A 21816-nucleotide genomic window follows, 5' to 3' on the forward strand; every position below is an offset into this window, starting at 1 on the left:
ATGTACAACTATGTAATGGTACTGTAAACAATCGAAAGTACAATTTGTTTTGTATGACTGCGTGGTATGTGAATATATCTCAATAAAATGATGAAAAAAAAAAAAAAAAGTTCATGGCTCTTCTGGTGTCCATAACAGTTTCAAACTGGCACAGTTATCAGTATCAAAAATGGAAGAAAGCACATCCCTAGAGATCCAATATATCTTAAAAGGATAAGAAGGGAATACTAAATTTGACAATACATAAATATGACAATAAATGTTACAGTTCATATAAAATTGACAAATTAAAAGACAAAATTCACCATGCCACACTAAAGAAGCAGACAACCTGAAGAGTCTTTTTTTTTTTTTTAAATGAAAGGACAATATATATTTAAACAGAGCTCAAAGGGGGTAACCCATGATCTCATCGGAGTGCATCCAGAGGAAAAAAGGGAAGAGGGGCCAAATGAGACTCAATCAATGGCACTCCCACACCTTTAATGTTTGATCTATACTGCCAGTAACCACATACGCTACCATCTTATGGAAATACAAGGTGGTAACAAAGTGTTCATACACATTGAGGGTCCTCATGCATCTCTTGTTCTTGTAATCCCATACAAATTGGGTCTTGTCATCAGCACAACTCAGAATAAACTTCCCCCAAGAATGGAATAGAACTCCATGTATCTAGTTATCATGACCCACAAGGGTCATACGGCACATGCCAGTACTGACGTCTCACATCTTAACTGTCTTGTCTCTGCATCCAGACAGCAAAAATGGCCCAGGTTTGCCACTTTTTAAAGTCTCAGATCCTGTTCCTTCAGAGATGGAAGAATATGAGCTTTCTGGAGCCCAAGAAATGCATTCTACCACATGCTCTTGTTCTCAGAGCTTGGCTTTGCATTCCTTTGTTGCTATAACCCATACGCATGCTGTCCAGTCATTGGAACAGCTAGCTATCAGGGTGCCATCCTGATCTGGCCACACCATATGTACCCATTCTCTATGTACTGTCTTCACACAGTAGCCAGCATTTCCCACATTCTTATAGTTTTATCCCTCGAGGCAGACACTATCTGATCTCCATTGGGCATGATGGCTCCTGAAGAAACACCGTGGTCATGGCCATGCATGGTTCTGATACATTCAAAGCCCTGCAAATCCCAGAGTTTAATGGTCATATCTGCAGAACAGGAAGCCAGAACCTTGCCACTGTGATCAAATGAAATATCCTGTACAGAGTCTGTATGCCCCTTAAGAATTTGTTCAAAATCTCCAGTCTCATAATCCCATACCTTAATTGTAGCATCCTCTGAAACAGAGACCATAACACTAAACACAGGATGCAAAATGACTCAAGTGACTGGACTCCTATGACCAGTTAATGCATTATTTTTCTGGTGAATGGGGAATCTATTCTTTTGGGTCTTGTTTTTGACCAAGAGGTCTACTCGATGTAAATTCTTCTTTTGCTTCATTTAGTTTTGATTCTAATTCCATAATCTTCTTTTGTAATCTAATAATAGACATCCATTTTTTTTTCAAAAGACCAGCATACTTCTTATCTAATTCTTATTCATATCTAATTCAGCTTCCTTTTTAAAAACTGAATATGCTTCTTCATAGCCATTTGAATGAAGATAATCTGCTATAGCTTGATTTAGTTCTTCTCATTGTCTCTGGGACAGCACCATTTTGGCTGTAATGTCAAACTTATGTGACATAGTGGTATCTCCCTTCTTTGGGAAATCAAAATGCTTTACGATCCCTGTTTTTATAATTAAATATGCCACTAAGTAGCTTCCATGCAGGAAAAACATGATTCTTTGTTCAGTGAATCCAACCAGTAATCAGAAGATATTCAACAAGTAAGGTTCATTCCATCTGATTTGGTGGGTGGATACTACAGATTGTTCGGTGGGCCAGCCCACTCCTCCTTAGTGGGGGTTAAGGATGGACCACTGCAAAGCGGGTGCCGTAAGGGGGTTGGCTATCCTCCTCAGGTCAACCCCATCCCAAGGACAGGTGGGGGATGGAATGCCTGAAAGACAAAATTTACCATACCACACTAAAGAAGAAGTAGATAACCTGAAGAGTCTTATATCCATTAAATAAGTTGAAGTTGTAGTTAAAAACCTTCCTACAAACTAAACTTCAGCCAATTTAAGGAAGAAACAACACAAGTTCTATATGTGCTCTCTTCTAGAACACAGAAGAGGTAGAAACGCTTTCTAACTCATTATAAGAGGCTGGCAATATCCTGACACTAAAACTAGGCCAAGAAATTATAAGAATCCCTCATGAACATAGACACAATTATCCTTAATATTTTAGAAAACCAAATCCAGCAACATATAAAAAAGGATATGCATTCTAAACAAGAGGGTTTATCTTGGGAATGCAAGGTTGGTTTAACATTTGAAAAGTAATCAAGGTAATTCACCCTCTCAACAGATTAAAAAAAGCACCATACAATAATCTTAATAGAAACACTTGACAAAAGTCAAAACCCATTCATGATTCAAAACCTTCAGCAAAACAGGAACAGAAGGGGACTTCCTTCTGTTAGGAAGGACATCTATGAAATATATAGCTAACTTATTTAATTATGAAATATTGAACACTTTTCCCTAAGACTAAGAAATATGATAGAAAGTCTGCTCTTACTATTTATATTCAACTCTGTACTAGAGCCTCTAGCAAGTGCAATAAGGCAGAAATAAAAGGCACACATATATGAAATGATTTCTTATGGGGGAAATCCTCAGGCATCTGTAAAAAGCCACTAAAACAAATAAGTTTGGGCTAAACTTACACTAACAATGAGACAACTGAAATTTTAAAATATACCTACATTTATACTTAGGGAAAAGTTTAATAAATTATGCACAAAACTTGTACACTGAAAATTGAAAAACATTGCTGAGAGAAATTTGATGAGACAAATAAATAGATATTCCATGGTCTAGTGTTTTTATGTTTCCTATTTCTTTATTTTCTTTTATTTATTATTTCCTTCCTTCTATCTACTTTGTGGTAAATTTTCTCCAGTTTTTCATAGTCCTTAAATTGGAAGCTTAGGTCATGGCTTTGAAATGATAACTTCCACTCAAATATAAGGATTTTATGCTATAAAGTTCTATTTTTAGGTGACAAATTTCTAATGTCTATTAGGTCAGGTTTGTGAATTTTGTATTCAGTCCTCTTTATCCTAGAATTCATTATGCATCTGTCTTTTAAAATATTGTTTCTTACTACCCTACTATGTTTCACAGCCAAATTATTAACAAATATTAAAACTATGGTTAAAATTTTCTCACTTCTTTGTTCATTGCAGTTTCTTGAATCTATATTGTTCTCTTTGTAGATAATATTTTTATTTTGCTTGGGTATGTCCTTCAGAGTCTTTCTTCCAATCAGGATTCCTAAGTAGTTAAAAAAATCTTTATTGCACTCCAATTCTTTTTTTTTTTTTTTTTGTATTTTTTATTGTGAACTTTAACATATATGCATAACAGTGATAACTTTCCAAGTACAATTTTAGAAGCAGTTAGACAGCAAATTTCAAAGTATGTCATGGATCACAGTCCCACAACTTCCATTATTTTAAAATATAACATACATACAGAAAGGTGTCATCTCTTGATGTACAGCTCAACAAGCAGTCATACAGGTAATTTCAAAAAACTGTTACGATGTGGGAGGACAAATGAATGTCAACCATGCAGAGTGTGGGAAAGGGGATGGTACTGGGGAAAAAATATAATCAAAGCAAACTGGAGTCTATGGTCAACAGTAACACTGTAATTTGCTTCCATTAAATGTAACAAAGGCATATACCAAAGCTAAATGTGAATGAGAAGAGGGTATAAGGGAGGGATATAGGATTCTTGGTAGTGGTGTTGCTGTCTGACCCTACTACTGTATTGTATGGTATTTTATTTTTCTTTTTATTATCTTTTTTATTATTTGTTAAAAAAAACTTTTTTTCATAGTAATCAATGCGTTCAAGTGCTGACTGTGGTGATAAATGCACAACAGTATGATGATACCATGAAAAACTGATTGTACACTGTGGATAACTATATGGTATGTGAATATAGCTCTATAAAACTGTAGGGAAAAATATAAACAGGGATAAAAATGCTGGAGAAAACATGGAGAGAGGGATGTATGTATTTACTGTTGGTTAGGAGGGAGAATGGTGGAGCCTTTCTGGAGGACAGTGGGGTGGTTCCACAAGAAGCTAAGTATGTGGGTGCCATAAGGTCCTGCAACCTCATTAGGGGGCATATACTTGGAGGATCTGAGAGCAGGGACATGAACGGACATTTGCACACTGGTGTTTATGGAGACGGTATGCGTGATTTGCAACAGGTGGAGGTGGCCTAAAGTTACAATGACTGAGGAACAGAATGGTGAACTGTTCTGTGTGCATACAATGGAATATTAAGCAACTGCAAGAAGGAGTGAAGCTATGAGACACCCAGTGAGGTGAACGGATCCTGTAGACAGCATTTTGAGTGAAGTATGCCAGAAACAAAGGCAAACACTATGATGCCTCACCAATATGGACTAACTACAATGTGTAAACTCAGAATTGAATCTTAGAGCACATCTTATCAGGGGAATGGTTCCTAGATTGTAAGCTCTTAGAGCAATCACATCTATTCTGAGATGCTGATCCCTTTGTGTATAACCTGATCGATCCCTGGAACTTTGGGTGTGACACCTGAAACTCAGAGCTAGAACTTGGCAGATATGAATGCCAGTATTAGCGCATACAGTAACTGTTAAAAAAGCTGAAAAAGTGTTCAGACTTCAATTAGAGATATGAATGAAGAAGATGTGGTTAGGACTAGGGCAAATCTGGCCAAAGGGCAAAGGACGATACTGACTATGTTTTAAAACTTCAAATTCCATGTGAGACTAAGGGAAAAAATGTTTTATTTGGTGCAGGATCTATATTTCCTAAACAATTTAACTCGTACAGTTTGTTCAAATACCATAATTACATGGAACTTTGAATAGGAAGTGAGACCTGGCAGGTTTGCATAGGTTAGTGTGAAATAGCAACACACCCCAAAGTAATTTGGGCAGAGAACATATGCATGGCCCCCCTGAGGAGCTGGGGGAAAATGCGGAGGTGTTGGGCTTCCTCACTTGGATTGTTGGCTGATGTTCTCACAAACACTGGGGACTGGAGCCCTGTGCCTTGGGGCTGGCCCCTATGAAGCTCATTACTGCAAAGGAAATCCTAAACCTGCTTATAATTGTGCCTAAGAGTCTCCCCCTGAGTACCTCTTTGTTGCTCAGATGTGGCCCTCTCTAGCTAGCTAACTCAGCAGGTGAACTCACTGCCCTCCCCGCTACGTGGGACCTGACTCCCAAGGATGAATCTGGACCCAGCATCATGGGACTGAGAACATCTTCTTGACCAAAAGGGGGATGTGAAATGAAACAAAATAAAGTTTCAGTGGCTAAGAGATTCCAAATGGAGTCGAGGGTCACTCTGGTGGGCATTCTTACACAATATGTAGATAACCCTTTTTGGGTTTTAATGCACTGGAATAGCTGGAAGTGGATTCCTGAAACTATCAAACTGCAACCCAGTAGCCTTGACTCTTGAAGATGATTATGTGGCAATGTGGCTTACAAGGGGTGACAGTGTGATTGTGAAAGCTTTGTGGATCGCACTCCCTTTATCCAGTGTATGGATGGATGAGTAAATAAATGGGGACAAAAACTAAGTGGGGGGAATGAATTGGGTTTTCTTTTTTACTTTTTTTTTTATTCTTATTTTTACTTTTTCTGGTACAAGGAAAATGTTAAAAAAATAGATTGGGGTGATGAATGCACAACTATATGATGGTACTGTGAACAGTTGATTGTACACCACAGATGACTGTATGATACGTGAATATACCTCAATAAAACTGAATTAAAAACCTGTTATGGGTTACAGTTCCAAAATTTCAGTTCTTTCCTTATTATGCAATACAAGGTATATACAGAAAGGTGAAGACCTTCAAGGCACAATTCAATGAGCAGCTATAGAGCAAATCCCAAAGGATGCTTAGGCTACAGTTCCACCAGGTCATTTACCTCCTTCCAGCCATCCCAACACCCGAGCATCCAACAAAAATCTATAATTATATCAAGTTTCAGCATTCATAGACCTTTGTTAAATCTTGTCTGTTGCTACCCCTTCCTTTCACTTAATCTCTCGCTCCATCTTCAGGGGTGTGTAGGCAGTGAGCACCCTAACTTGCTCATTTTGAAAGGGGGTGTTGACAGGATGGGGAAGGGGGCCGCCTCTGATAGTTGATCTTAAAAAGGCTGTTGCCCCCAGGTGTTAAGATTTGTCTGGTATAGGAACATACTGGTGGATTTAAGTTTCCGAAAGATAAAACTTAGTGAGTGCATCTTTTATAGAATCTCTGGTAGGGACCTAGGTATTTGAGGGCTACTTTTGCTAAGGGCATGGCACACTGTGGCCATCTGGGATATCTAGCTGGAGCTTGCATAAGAAAAACCTCCAGTATAGCCTCTCAACTCTATTTGGGATCTCTCCGCCACTGTGACCACAGCTTGTTACATTTCTTCACCTCCCCCCCCACCCCGCCCCCGCCTTTTGGTCAGGTAGGCATTTTCAATCTGTCGCTGCCAGCCCACATAGCCAGGAAGATTCATTTCCCCGGGAGTCATGTCTCTCGTGGGGGGCGGGGGGTTAATGAATTTATTTGCCAAGATTGTGCTCCAGTTCTTAAAATAAGTTGGCTGGGCATAGAATTTAGTTGTTTTATCTTATAATTATTTTACATTGTTACAATGTCTTCTAATACTTGATTTCCAACTGAGGTATATGATGCCATTCCTTTGCAGGCTTTTCTTTTTCTCTCAAGCAGATTTTAGGACTGTCTCTTTGCATTGTACTTTGTCCTTTGTACTTTCTGAAATTTTCCCAGGAGGTATTTAGATATCTTGTGGTTTCCACTGATCTTGCTTGGTCCTCAGTGATGGATGTTAATTAGAATTTTTCCTTCTTGCTTTGATATATTTCTTTCAGTGATCAGTTGATCTATTTGCTTATTTGGGACCTTCTTTTTCATGAAGTCAGTTTTCCTCAGATTCTAGGACACCCTTAATTGTCTATACTTATAATTGAAGGGTAAAAGCAAAAGACCTCTCCTATTATATTTGTCTGTGTGCATTTATGCCTTTTTAGTTTCTTGACTATCATTTTAAGAGGGGCTTCAGGAGGAACGGAGGGCAATCTCTTGGTTTTTATCCAACACATTTAACATTTAATTCTGATGAACTATTTTTTAATACAATCTGTCCAGTATTACTACCACCAAACTTAATGAAACTCTGGCTTTATGGGAGGTTACATAAGTTAGGCAAAGAGAGTATTATTATTAACAGACTTTTGATAACCCAGACTTCTCATTATATTTTCAGCACCACACAAACCCTCATTTCAGCTTACTCTTTCACATATGTCTTCCTGTGCTGAAGTGGGGAGAGGTGGTTGTGGTCCATGTGTTCTTGTACCCAGACCTCACACATCCTCACCCAGAGACCAACGGGTGATGTCACGGAAGACATTCTGGAAACAGGTTAGCTAACAGCAGGGCCTGGCAGAGAGGTCAGATAGGACTGGGGACAACCATAACGCATAGAACTAGCAATCTACAACAAAAAAATATGTAGAATATTTCTGTATGTTTGGAAACTAAGATATATACTTCCAAATAAACCATGGGTCAAAGTAAAAATCTAAATGAAAATTAGAAAAATATTGAACTGGATGATAAAAATACTACATTTCAAAAGTTGTAGGATGCCAACAAATCCATATTAGGGAGACATTTTTAGCTTTAATTGCATACAATAGAACAAAATGAGGCTGACAAACAATGATTGAAGCATATATCTAAGAACTTATAAGAAGAAAAACAAATTAAACCCAAACTAAATAGAAGGAACAATGAAGAGCAGAAATTAATGAAATTAATTTCTAATTAATCTAAATTGTTGATTTAGAGAGAATCAACAAAGTCAAAAATTGGCTCTTTGAAAGACTAATAAAAATTGCTAACACCTTACAAAAAAGATATAAAGGATAAAAAAGAAAGGGAGCAGGGGAGAAAAAAGGTACAAACAACCATGTTAGGGTTGAAAATGTAACACGCTTCAGATCCTAAAGGAATAAAAAAATGAGGATTTTACAAAGAACTTTACACTTACAGATTATTAGATTTAGATAAAACGGAAAAAATCCAAGAAACACAAGATTTACAAAATAGTTATAAGAAGAAATAATGACTCAGTTTCCATATCTCATTAAAGAAACTGAATCTGTAACTAAAAACCTCACCACAAAGAAAATTTCAGGCCCAGTTGGGTTTATTGGTGATCTACTAAGCATTTAGGAAAGAAAGAAAGCCAATATTACACAAACACTTTCAAAATAGGAAACGGGGAATACTCCCCAACTTAATTGCTTTGAAGTCATCATATTTTGGATACCAAAACCTGATGAGGCCATTATAACAAGCCAAGCAAAATTACAGTCTGTGTTAAGGTCTGAAGGCGCTAGGACAGTTGGTCTTCTCCTTAACTATCATAACTTACCCACCAGGCACTTTGTGGAACAGGCCTGAAGATAAACTTCTGGGAATAGAATAAAAATTAATATAGGAACAAAGAGACGAAAATAAGAATAAGGTCCAGAGGAAAGTGAGGGAATGGAACAGAGCTAAGAAATCTTAGAAAGCAAACTGTCATATTTTAAATATGATATAACAAAAGAAGATGGAGTCTGTGAAGGTAGAGCTACTCTAAATTATGCCTCCTTTTGAATGTTTAGGAAAACAAATTTCATGTAAAAAGGGACAACTAAAAGTATAAAGTCAAATCCTTACCAAGTGTTTATAAGAAAAAAAATTAAGGAGAATATTCTTCCTGAAGACAATGAAAGCATGCCAGGAAGACATCCTCACAGATCAAATAAACTTTGACTTTCTATTTCAAAATGAGCTGGAAAACATTAAGAAAACAATGACATGAACACATCCATAATATGACAAAGCTTAGGAAAGAATTTAGAAATAAAAGAAAAATATTAGTTCAGAAGTGAAGACTAAACTAGAAGGAACACTTAAAATGAATAAACCGACAGATTACATCTTATGAGAAATAGAAAATGAAATGGAGGAAAATGTTAACAATTTTTAAAAAATAATGAATGAATTAAAAATAGATTTACGAGAAAGTGACAGATATCAAACTTAGGCAATGAAAACCCAAGCTATGGAACATAACCTGTAATAGTATCTATATAAGACCATATCATAAGGTCTTGATTCTCATGAAACATGCAGCAATCAAAATCAGTTTTTAAGTATGTAAATTTCTATATGAAAGCAATGAATCAGGTATTTATGTGAATGATGGTTTTGAGGATGCGAGACTGAAGAACCAATGAGAGGGGTGCTATAAAGTCCAGGTTCAGGCAAGCAGGCACTAGATCGTTATACCAAGAGAAAGGATGGAAGGAACATGGTGAAGTGACATCTATTCCACAGGAAGAATCCATGGGAAATGGCCAAAATGACTCTGTGTTTTCTAACCAGTCAACTAGAAGAAAGGCAGTAACAGACAATATAAGCAGATAGGAAAATGCAGGTAACACTGCTAAAACTTCAGTACATTTCCACCCTTTTTAGTTCAATAAGCATATTAGGTAGGAAAGAAAAAGAAACACTGTAAAAAGAAAATCCAACTTGGCATTTAAATGAGAAATAAATGTGAAAATTTCATAATTATAAACCTTGGAAGGCTTAAAATGTTGCAAAGGTCAGAACTAATGCAAAATGGAAACCGTCTGATCAGAAATAGCTAGAGAACTGCCCATTTCAGTGCTTCACTTCACATGAATGCTGACCAGCCTGGATGCTCTAGGTCAGTGGTTTTCACACTTTTGGGTCTCAGACACTCTTTATATTCCTAAATATTATTGAGGATGCTAAAGAACTTTCATTGATGTGGGTTGTATCTATTGATATTTACTATATTCAAAATTAAAACGGAGGACACATTTACACATATTCATATTAATTAATTTTAAAACAGCAATAATAAATTCCTTATATGCTAACATATTTCTATAAGATGCTATATTTTCAAAAGAAAATTAGTTAAAAGTTACATTGTTTAACATTTTGCAGATTTCTTTAATGTCTGGCTTAACAGAACACAGTAGGATTTTTCTATGTCCTTCTTTAATCTGTTGCAATAAGTTGTTTTTGGTTGACGCATATGAAGAAAATCCAGCCTCACGTAGATATGTAGTTGAAAAGGGAAGAGTATTTTAATAGCCTTTTCAGGTGATTGTGGATGTTCTTCTTTGCACTCAAAGTATATAAGCAAGAGATTCTTAAAGTTTAGTTAGAATGTGGAATGTGACACTACATAAAAGAGTTTTTCCTACTCTGTTACATTAAAATCTATGTCTGCCTTGCACTTTGAATGTGTCTATTACCCAAGCATGATTTTGTAACAGTAAGCATTATATTGTATTTTTAAAACACGAGTTTACTGAGTTATACAGATCTTCTCTAAATATATTTCATAATTCTGTATAAAAATCACAATAATTGATCTCATCAAAAATATCTCTAAGTACTAGGAAGCTGTAAAGCTCACAGTGGCAGATACAACCTTTTCAAAGTTTTGTTTGAAAGATCAACTTTTTTTCTTTGGTAACATCCCTGTCTATAGTTTTCCTTGATGTCACAGATTCACTTCATTCATTTTTGAGAAAATGTTTTCCAAATGCCCAGGTCTGTATAACCGTAATTTGCCACTCAGTCATTTTTTCAGGTAAAATGATGTTCCATGAAAAATGTAGCTAGTTTATCTGGCAACTCAAACAATCACACAATTGCTTTCCCTCAAGACAATCACTGTACTTCACTCTACAACAGAAATGCTACACACATTCTTTTCATTTGGTCACACAGCATATTAAAAACACATATTCAATGGTCAAATTTTAATAAAAGTACTAATTTTTACTGCTTCATCAAGGACATTCCTATGTGAAGTGGGCATTAAAAAAAATGAAAACTCTGAGTGTGTGGTGGTGAAGGCTACAATAACTTCTAGCACAGTGTGGTCCACTACCTAAGTCACAGCAGTTTTGCCTTCCATTGCTTTTGTACCATTAGTGCAAATGTTACCATAGTGAAAAAGATAAATTATGTCTTAGTATTATTATGAAAATAATTTTGACCTAATGACCCCGTCAGGGTCTTGTGGTCCTCCAGTGGACTGTGGACCACACTTTGAGAACTGCTGTCTTACACTGAAGCACATCGATCGTCAAGCCCAGCACCCCCACACAGTGTTTCTAAGCAGCTTTTTGATGCCTCACTCTAAAATGTGAGCAGATGGCAAAAGAACAGAAGACATCTGAAGAAAATCTCTAACATGAAAACAGAGTCCAAATAAAATGGAAAACAGCAGCCCAAAGAAAACAGATACAATACAGAGAGTAGAAGAAAACTAAAATAAAACCAATCAAGAACATTATAACTAGTTTATCAGAGACATAAAAGAAGACAGTGTCTTAACTAACTAGAACAAGCATTCATTTACATAGAATATTTGGAAAACAGAAGTTTTGGAAATTGAAATACAGGGCAGAAATTTAAAATTAAAAAAAATGGAAGGTCATGTTGAAGAAATCTTGCAGGAAACAGAATAACAAATATAGTCTCAAAATGTACAATAAAAGTAATTACTCAATAAAATGGATAAAATAATATATACAATGAAGACATGTCATTGGGAAATTTCAGAGCACTAGTTATAAAGAAGAAGAAACAGAGTTTCTAGAGAGAATAAGCAACAGGTCCATAAAATGATCAGAAGCCCAAACTGCATAGGCCTCTCAAGAAGAACACTGGAAGTTAGAATACAATAAGGCAATGCCTTCAAAATTCCCAGGTAAAAATAATTTCCAAACCAGAATTCTACACCCAGCAAACTGGCACTCAAGTATGAGGAAAGAATGAAGATATTTCATATAAAAAAATTTCACATGCATGCACACTTACCTCATAGTTACTGGACAATATAAACCATCAAAACGTGAGGATTAGCCAAGAAAAAGGGTTACATGGGATCTAGGAATGAGCAATCCAAAATAGGAGACAGGCAAAGGAAGCTTCCAGGATGATGATAAAAGGAGATCCTAGGAAACAGCTAAGGAACAGCCCAGATAACCTCCAGGTGATGCTGAAGTTAAGAACACAGAGGGTTTCAGAAAGGAACTTTACTCCAAGAAAGAAACAAAATATATTTATCAATATTAAGGGATACTTAACTGTCTGCCAGAGTTTGGGATGAATTAGCAATTGATGTGGCTCTCCCCCACCCCACGGCAAATGGAACCAAGATAAATCCTTTCATCTATTACATGTTCAACATACACTTATGGAATGCTAATTATTTGCCAGGTAGTCTTCTGATTGTTGGGAATCCATCAGTGAACCAAAAGGCAAAAATCTTTTACCCTCATTGGGCTTACATTTCTTATGATCATGTGAAGATAGATAATGAACAACACACACACATATGATGCAATGGAGAGAAATAAAGTAGAGAAGGGAGATAAGTAGTGTTGAGGGGTTAAATATTAAATAGGGTGGTCAGGGAAGTACTCGTGAGAGGGTGACTTTTGAGTAAGGATCTGAAGAAATCAGGTGAGGGAACCAGTCATGCAACTATCTGAAGAATATTCCATGCAGCCAAAGAAGCAAGTGTAGATGCCCTAAGGTGTAGGTACTTGTGTCTGGGGAATAGCAAGGAGATTAGTGGATGGAGTGGAGTGAAAAAGTAAGAGAGTAAAAGCGATGAGGTCAGAGAGGATGTGGTGGCCAGATCACGTAGGTTATCAAGAACACTGGCTTTTTCTCAAATGGGAATGGAAGCCACTACAAGCATTGAAGCAGAAAAGTAGCACAATGTGACTTCCATTTTAACAGGATCACCCTGGCTGCTATGCTGAGAACAGTGTGACAGGACAAAGGCAGAAGGAGGGTCATCAGTTAGAAGGTAACTGCAGTAAACCTGGAAAGAAGTGACATAGCTTGGTCCAGAAAAAGCTGTAAGGTGGTGAGAAGTCGTCAAAATTTGAAGAACATCAGGCTCTTCTGATAGATTAAATGAGGGAAAGGGAAGAATCAAGGATGACTCCAGTTTTTTTGGCCTGAGTAAATGGAAAGATGGGACTGCCATTAATCTCTATTTCTAAATAGAGATTTATTTAGGTAATAGGCTATGGGGGAGAGCAGGAACCCAGTTTTTCATGTGTTAAATGCAAGATGTCTATGAGGCATCCAGAAGTGAATGTTGAGTAGCCAATTGGTATATGAATATAGAGATCTGGGGAACCAACTCTTGGGGTTGTGTAAAAAAGGGAATGTAATCACAGAACACTACATGGGTCAGCTGTAAATTAAGTTTACTTAATAATAATGATATAAACATGAATAATTATCTCCACAAATTTATGTTATAACTATTTTGAGATGGGAGAAGTATGATGTGTGAGAGTGTATGTGTGCGCATTCAGTTTATGAGCTAATCCTTCCATAGGAAAATTCAGAAGAAATATAAAACAAAAAACAAATAAAATTAAGCATTTTATTTAAAATATGGAGGTGTATTTCAAAAGAAACAGCTAAAGTAGTTGAAAGTGTGTGCTTCTAAAGAATGAAAATTGAAGTTGGGGTATAACATAAAGATGACTTCATCTGTATTTAAAAGCTCCTGAAGCCTAGACATTTAGTACAATTGACTGAAGCTGAGTTCAAGTCTGGGCTCCTCACATGCTTACTATGCACGTTATATATGCAGTACACAAATATGAGGTGGGAATTATTACTATTGTACTTGATTATGCATTTGCCACACGAACCAGTTTGGAATCTACAAGGGAAAGCCTGCTTATCCACCTCTCCCAGTTGACACTTAGGCGTAACTCAGTCCATGTATCTTGAATTAATAAATCAATGCACAAATGAAGGGAGGATGCAAGGTCCTTGCATAAGTGCTGCAGCCTCAGTAGTCCAGCTTCCTGAGTCTTTGAATCATTTGCCCCAGGAGCCACCAGGCTGTGGGACATCTGGCCCCCATATTCCCTACTACTACTCTACTGGCTCACTGAGAAATCCTGTTATTTATAGGACCTCTTTATTTTTTTATTTTTTTCAATTTGCATAAATAGATTGTATTTTTTTAATTTAATAAATTTTATTTTGAAATAAATTCAATCTTACAGGAAGAGTTGCAAAAACAGTACAAACCCCATCCATAGAACTCCATCATACCTTGACCCCCCTCCCCCGATACCCCGATCCACCACCTTCAACATCCTGTCACACCAGAATTTCTTTCTTTCTCTCCCTCTCTCACTCACTCCCTCCCTCCCTATCATCCATCATCTATTGCTCTGTATAGGACCTCTTCAAAATACAAAAAATCTCGTGAGATACAGCAGCAAGAAATCTATTATTTAGCAAGAGCAGAGGAAATTCTAGTTGTGACATTGCTCTCAGGTATACTTCATCCTCACCTGTAATAATAACACTGCTCCAAACCTGGCCCATCAGTAACATGGAAACTGTTAATGATTTGATCATTTTATTTTCTCAAAAACTCCAACTGTATTCCTGATACTTGCCCCAGACATGACAAAATTGGCAAAAACACTCCTTTTCAGTGACAGATCCTACCAATAATTAGCATGCACTGTTAAAGTAACTGTTGTTCACACTTTATTTATAGATATTAGCATGACTAATTGCATTGGAAGTGTGCCTAGAGGATGATACTTTCTGAGCTAGTGCTGGGTCACAAATGAACCCAACAGCCCTCACAGGGTGATGGGAGAGGGTTGGGACCAGTCTACTACTTTTCTCTCTTTTAACTGCTCACTCATATCATTCTAGGTCTAATTCCATAGGACTGACCCCACTTTAGAAAGGATTTGCTTTGACCAAAGATATATTCAGCTAGGACAGGACGGCTTATAACATCACATACGTGTAAAGCACTTTATAGTCTACAAAAAATGTTCACATGCACTATTTGAAATGAACTTATCCAGTTCCTGAGTTTAAAATGCCTCTTATATATGAGTTCTACATCTCCATCCCAGCCTCTTCCCTGAGTTACAGATTCATCCATTCAAATGCTTACTTTAGATCTCTATTTGGTTATCTAATAGGCAACTCAATCTTAATATTTAAAAATATGGAGCTGATTTCCATCCTAGTTCTCCTGCCTCCTATCTAAATGTTCCTCATTCAGTTTGATAATAACTTCCTCCCAACAGCTGGGGCTAAAATTTGGTAGACATCCTATATTCCTCCTCTTCTCTCATCCTCCCACATCTGCAAGTCATGTTATCCAAAAATATCTAGATTCTGTTCAATTTTCTCCTTCTATATAGTGCTACCCTGTTCCAAGATCCCATGATCTCTCTTGCATGAACTACTGCAGTACGGTGAAGGAAAAGAGAAAACAGTGGGGCAGGATGGCTGCTGCAATATTCTCGTATCATATGATTCTATGTCATACAGCAGGCTCACAATTGGTCAAGGCAGAAGCAAACCTCCGCTGCCTGCTTACATACCTCCATACCTCCCTGGTAACATGGTTCTGAGCCTGGGAGTCCCAGGCAGGTCTGGCCCACTGGTGAGAACTCAGAGGGCTTGAGAAAAGGGATAGTTCTACCTGTGGAGAGGACGAGACTTTGCAGTTCCTACCCCCAACACGTATTGGTTTGGGGTGTCCTTCAAAGGCTTCTGGAGTACCACCCAGTGGCTGGGCGCTCTCACCACATCTCCACCATACAGGAAGATGGGTGCATACTAGAGTTGCAGTGGCAGATGGGATTGAGGATAATAATAATAAGAATCTAATGTTAATAATAATAATAATAGCAGCTCAATCTGAGAAACCTCTTCATCTTCCTGTAAAATAAGTTAGCTTTGGCTTTTCTTGAATGGCATGATGCCTGGTTTTGCACAGCTGGAATTTGAGTCTTCCATATTTCAAAATTTACCCCAAACAGAAGGGAAAATGTGGTGAATTTGGCTAACACTCTCCTCTGTGACATGATATCTCCCTGAGTGCTTTACTAAGTTTTCAGCTTTTTGCAGTACTAGAGAGTGAAGGAAAAGCTTGGCAACTGGGCTACCGTCTCATAGGGGCTGACCATCGAGGGAGGCAGTACAGAGCTTACACCACTGGGCAGAGAGGGAAACCATATATTCAGGTAGAAAGAGCTTAGCCTTTCTCCTGGAAAAGTAAGCTTAGTGTTCACCTCAGATATGTTATCAACATTGGTTATTAAAAGGCATGGCTTCTTAGACACTAACAAATATTGAGTCCTTATGGATTCATTAAAAACAAGTGATACTAAACCAATATGACTTCCCTTTTTTGACTTGGGCTGTCTGACTCAGAAATTTTGTAGGCACAATCTGGAAAGTTCTTGCCTGATATCCCTGTAGATAAATTTAAGCTGGTTGATATAAAGTACGTAAAGTAAGGTAAATTCATATCTAGTTGAACAACCATATGTAAAGGGTACTGATTAATGATTCAACAGCCTGGGAATTTTCCTGTTATATAATTTTATCAATGTTTGAGAAAGAGAAATAGAATTTGGGTATAACACAACAGGCATAGTAAGTTAACTGGAATCCAGAATGAAGATCCCTAAAGATCCTGGCAGGTTAGGTGGGATGGAAAAAACCTAACAATATACATTTATCAAGATAAATCGTTTGAGGGTCTAAAGAATTAGTGATGCAATATATGAAGTAAATGCAACCTAATTCAAGTGGAAAAGAGGTTTATGGTTTAATCTCATTTTGAATCAAAAGGTGATATAGCTGCCATAAACTATTATAGCTTTAGCATACCTCAATAGATGTATGGTCCAGAGAAGGTGGGTGATAAAAACCTTTCTTTACTTTACTCCAGTCACACTGTACCTGAAACATTAATTCTGTTCTGGGCATCTCAATTTTAGAGATATATAATCAGCTGGAGGATGGTGAGAAGAGCAATCATCACAGGAGAGAATCAGGATTATATGAGGGACAATGAGGCAAATGGAGCAATTAAAATCTTAAGGAAAAGGTTCAAAACAGACAAGATTCAGCAAATGACAAAGTGGTGTATTATCGAAGGGGACCTAAACTTGTTCTTAACAGTTCCAAGGATTAGAACTAGGACCAACAAGTGGAAGCCACAAGGAGATGTAGAATAAATACTCTTTGGCTATCACATCCAAATCCACAGTTTTTGACTAAAGGTAGTGAGTGCTCCTTCATGGGCAGGTATGCTTTAGAGAAGAATTGAATATCAAATAGGCAGTCTGGACAAATGTAAAGCCTCTTCCAGCCCTGGTATCAGGTGATTCCTGATTTCAGATATTAGCTGGTAGACAAAGGCAGACAATAAAGGTTTTAGGGCCAGGTGACTGCGTTATCGGAACTATGATTAAAAAGATACAGTTTGGTGGTATATGCAATGGTACTGGAGAACAAGAGATGGAGGCTGGGAGGACAGAAATGGTGAGGACTGTTGACTAATAACGTGAAGTCAACATCTTAGGAACATGTAAAACTTAAAGGGGAACATGGGAAAGAGGTAGTGAAATCTAAGCATTTGTGCCCCTGGCCCAGGAATTTTGGGTTTTGGAGTCCTCCTAACCTTCTTGTTTTTCTCAATATGCTTCTCTGATACCTTGAGATTCACACATGAGTTGTTTTTTTTTTTTTTTTTTGGAAACAAATTCAAAGTTATAGGAACAGTTGCAAAAACAATACAAACCCCATACACAGAACTCCAGCATACCCTGAACCCCCTCCCCCAATACCCCAATCCACCAACTTTAACATCCTGTCACACCACCATTTCTTTCTTTCCCTCCCTCCCTCCCTCCCTATCATCAATCATCTATTGCCCTGTCTTCTGAACATATGAGAGCAAGCTGCACACATCCTTGAAGAAACAATGTAATTCACATATACATTTCCCATGAACAAGAACATTCTTTTATGTAGTCACATTAAGCTCCGTTAAGAAGTTCAAGAAATTCAACATTGATACAAGGCTTACATTCTATATTTCCTTTTTTTCCTTATGTCCCAATTGTGTCCCTTTGAGCCTCCCCTCCTTCATCCTCAGATCCCATCCAGGATCATCCTTGGCATTTAATTGTCATCTATTTAGACTGTCTCAACTGTGGAAACATATATACAGCCTAATCTTCCCATTCCATCCCCTCCCTAGCATTCCATTAGTGGGATTAATCACATTTAGAATGTTGCAATGCCATCATCTTCCCACCATCCATTATTAGAAATTTCCCTTCACCCTAAACAGAAACCCTACACTCATTTCTTAACTCCCCATTGCCCCTTCCACCATTTCTCGTAACCCATACTCTACATCTCTATGGTCATATTCTCTGATACTTTCTTTGTGTTTACCGTGGGGCTTAAATTTAACATCTTAAATCTAAAACAATCTTGTTTTTCTCTGATACCAACTTAATTTCAATAGGACATATAAACTATGTTCCTATACTCCTCCATTCCCCCACCTTTATGTAGTTCTTGTCAAAAATTACATATTTTACATTGAGTCCAAAGCCACTGATTTATCATTACAGTTTATGTATTTTAGATCCTGTAGGAAGTAAATAGTGGAGCTATGAATCAAAAATACAGTAGTAATGGTATTTACATTTACCATGTGATCTTTACTGGAAATCTTTATTTCTTCATGTGGTTTCAGTCAATTGTTTAGTGTCCCTTCCTTTCAGCCTGCACAATTCCCTTTAGCATTTCTTATAGGACTGATCTACTGGTGATGAAGTCCCTCAGCTTTTGATTATCCGGGAATGTTTTCATCTCCCCCTTATTTTTAACCTCCAGGTGTTAGTGAATTTTCTAAGTCTCTGATGGTTATCGACTTCTATTTGTATTCCACTATGATCAGAGAATGTGCTTTGAATAAATTCAATTTTTTTAAAATTTACTGAGGCTTGTTTTATGTCCCAGCCTATGGTCTATTCTGGAGAAGGATCCATGATCACTAGAGAAGAATGTGTGTCCTGGTGATTTGGGATGTAATGTTCTATATATGTCTGTTAAATTTGTCTATATCTCTCTCTCCTTTCTTTGTTTCTCTGTCAGTAGGGCTCCCTTTAGTATGAGAAGTAGGACAGGTCTTTAATTAGCAAAATCTCTCAGCATTTGTTTGTCTGTGAAAAATTTAAGGTCTCCCTCAAATTTGAAGGAGAGTTTCGCTGGATAAAGTATTCTTGGTTGGAAACTTTTCTCTCAGAATTTTAAATATGTCATGCCACTGCCTTCTCACCTCCATGGTGGCTGCTGAGTAGTCACTACTTAGTGTTATGTTGTTTCCTTTGTTGTGGTGAACTGCTTTTCTCTTGCTGCTTTCAGAACTTGCTCCTTCTCTTCAGTATTTGACAGTCTGATCAGAATATGTCTCGGAGTGGGTTTATTTGGATTTATTCTGTTTGGAGTTCGCTGGGCATTTATGCTTTGTGTATTTATATTATGTAGAAGATTTGGGAAGTTTTCCCCAACAATTTCTTTGAATACTCTTTCTAGATCTTCACCCTTCTGTTCCCCTTCTGGGACACCAATGAGTCTTAAGTTTGAATGTTTTATTTTATCTATCATATCCCTGAGATCCATTTTGATTTTTTCAATTTTTTCCCCATTCTTTCTTTTGTTCTTTCATTTTCCATTCTGTGGTCCTCGAGGATGCTGAGTCATTGTTCAGCTTCCTCTAGTCTTGTACTATGAGTATCCAGAATCTTTTTAATTTGGTCAACAGTTTCTTTTATTTCCATAAGATCATCTGTTTTTTTTTATTTACTCTTGCAAGCTCTTGTTTGTGCTCTTCTAGGGTCTTCTTCATGTCCTTTATATTCTGTGCCATGCTCTTCTTCATGTCCTTTATATCCTGTGCCATGCTCTCATTGTTTGTCTTTCATTCTTTGATTAATTGCTCCAAGTACTGTGTCTCCTCTGATCTTTTGATTTGGGTGTTTGGGTTTGGGTTATCCATATTGCCTGTTTTTATCATATGCTTTAAAATTTTCTGTTGTTTTTGGCCTCTTGGCATTTGCTTTACTTGACAGGGTTCTTTCAGGATATGAAAAAACACCAATCTCTAATTTGTCAGATCTACAGCTTGGTGGCATACACTTTCTCCAACTAACTAGCAGATGGTGTCCACGGGTCACCTATTCCCCTCAAGTCAGTTCTCTCCAATTTTGTCTTTGTGGTGTGTGGGGGTCTGATTGTTCTGGGGTTCAACTGGTGTACCAAGTTTGGGTGTGTTGTTGGTGCTGTCCACCCTGAATCTGGGGCGTGTGCCTGAGTGGTTAGGGAGGCAGGGCAGCTTTAATAATCAAACCTCCCAGGTGTTCCTGGAGATTTAAGGCTGCTGTACAAGTCTTAGCCTTCATTTCAATCTCACCGCAGATTGTCTCTGCTGCTGACCCACAAGTCCTTGGTATTGGTGTAGGGTCCCTGGGATTTCCGAGAGGGTCCCCCTTCCCAGCTGTGCTCTTCCAGGACCTCTGCTGAGGGAAGGCTGTGCCACATCAGAAGTGCACGCAAGCCCTCCAGGGAAGCCCTGGGCCATTGGGCCATGCAGGGGCATTCCCAGCCTGCTGCAAAGATGGCTGAACGGGGCATGTTAATTTCCCCTTTTTAGCACAGCTCCTCCTTCCCAGCTCCAGGACAATTAGGCGTGGGTGCACTAAAGACCACTGTCCACGGCTGATATTGTGGCATGTGCGTGTGTTGCAGGAAACACTCCTCATCACACTGGGACCCTTGTCGTGGCTCTGGGCTGTGGCTCTGGCCCCGGGCAGGTGCATCCCCAGCCCTCCAGGAAGATGGTTGCAAGGGGTGCGGTTTCCTTCTTCTTTTGGTTCCCCTCTGCCCTCCTGGCTCTGAGACAATTAGCAGCTGGTGCAGGAAGGGCTATCTTCCATGCCAGATACTGAGGCATTTGCAAGGCCCACTCCTGCTACGCTTCACTGCGCCATTCTCGCCGCCATATCCACAGCCGCTCCCAGCTTTTTTTTATTTAAAAAGAACTAGTCCATCTCCAAATGCCAACCCATGGTTTCCCCACACTGCAGTGTGGCCACCGGACTTTCAGCAGGCTCACTCACTCGTTTCAGAAAACAGACTCCCGGTTTCACCCAATGCATGGTTCCTGTGGATTTAGCAGACCTTGTCCGGCTGGTGCATTGCTGGAAATGGTGTTCTGGGTCACTTTCTGGCTTTTATCTAGTATTTTTCATGGAGGTGTTTTTTGCCCTGTCTCACCTAGCCGCCATCTTAGGTTCTCACACATGAGTTTTTAATAGTCTGTCTCTTATGAAAATTAAATGAACAAATATGTGTAAAGCACTTATCACAGTGTCTGAAATATATGTGTTAACTCATTATCTCTGTCACTTCTACCTGTCTAGAATTATTAATTCCAAATGCATCAATGAACTAATTGCAGTAAGAGAAGGGAAAGATAGATTTTTCAGGGGCAAGACAGAGCAGGAGCTCCTCTCCATCAGCTTTACCCACATTTGGAGGCACTCACACCCTGATTTACATGTTGGATAAAGGAGACATACAGCTGCTGGAAGAATTTTGTAGGCTTACGTACAGAATTAAGCAG

General features: G+C 38.1%; 1 protein-coding gene and 1 pseudogene across 2 annotated transcripts in view; both read right to left on the reverse strand.

The window, feature by feature from the left end:
- The window catches only part of SYT9 (synaptotagmin 9), a 236401-nt gene that overhangs the window by 60104 nt on the left and 154481 nt on the right, over positions 1 to 21816 (reverse strand). The gene's annotated exons all lie outside the window — the stretch shown is intronic.
- Positions 463 to 1685, reverse strand: LOC119535854 (annotated as a pseudogene).

Source organism: Choloepus didactylus, chromosome 6, assembly GCF_015220235.1.
Source record: "Choloepus didactylus isolate mChoDid1 chromosome 6, mChoDid1.pri, whole genome shotgun sequence".
Lineage (NCBI taxonomy): Eukaryota > Metazoa > Chordata > Mammalia > Pilosa > Megalonychidae > Choloepus > Choloepus didactylus.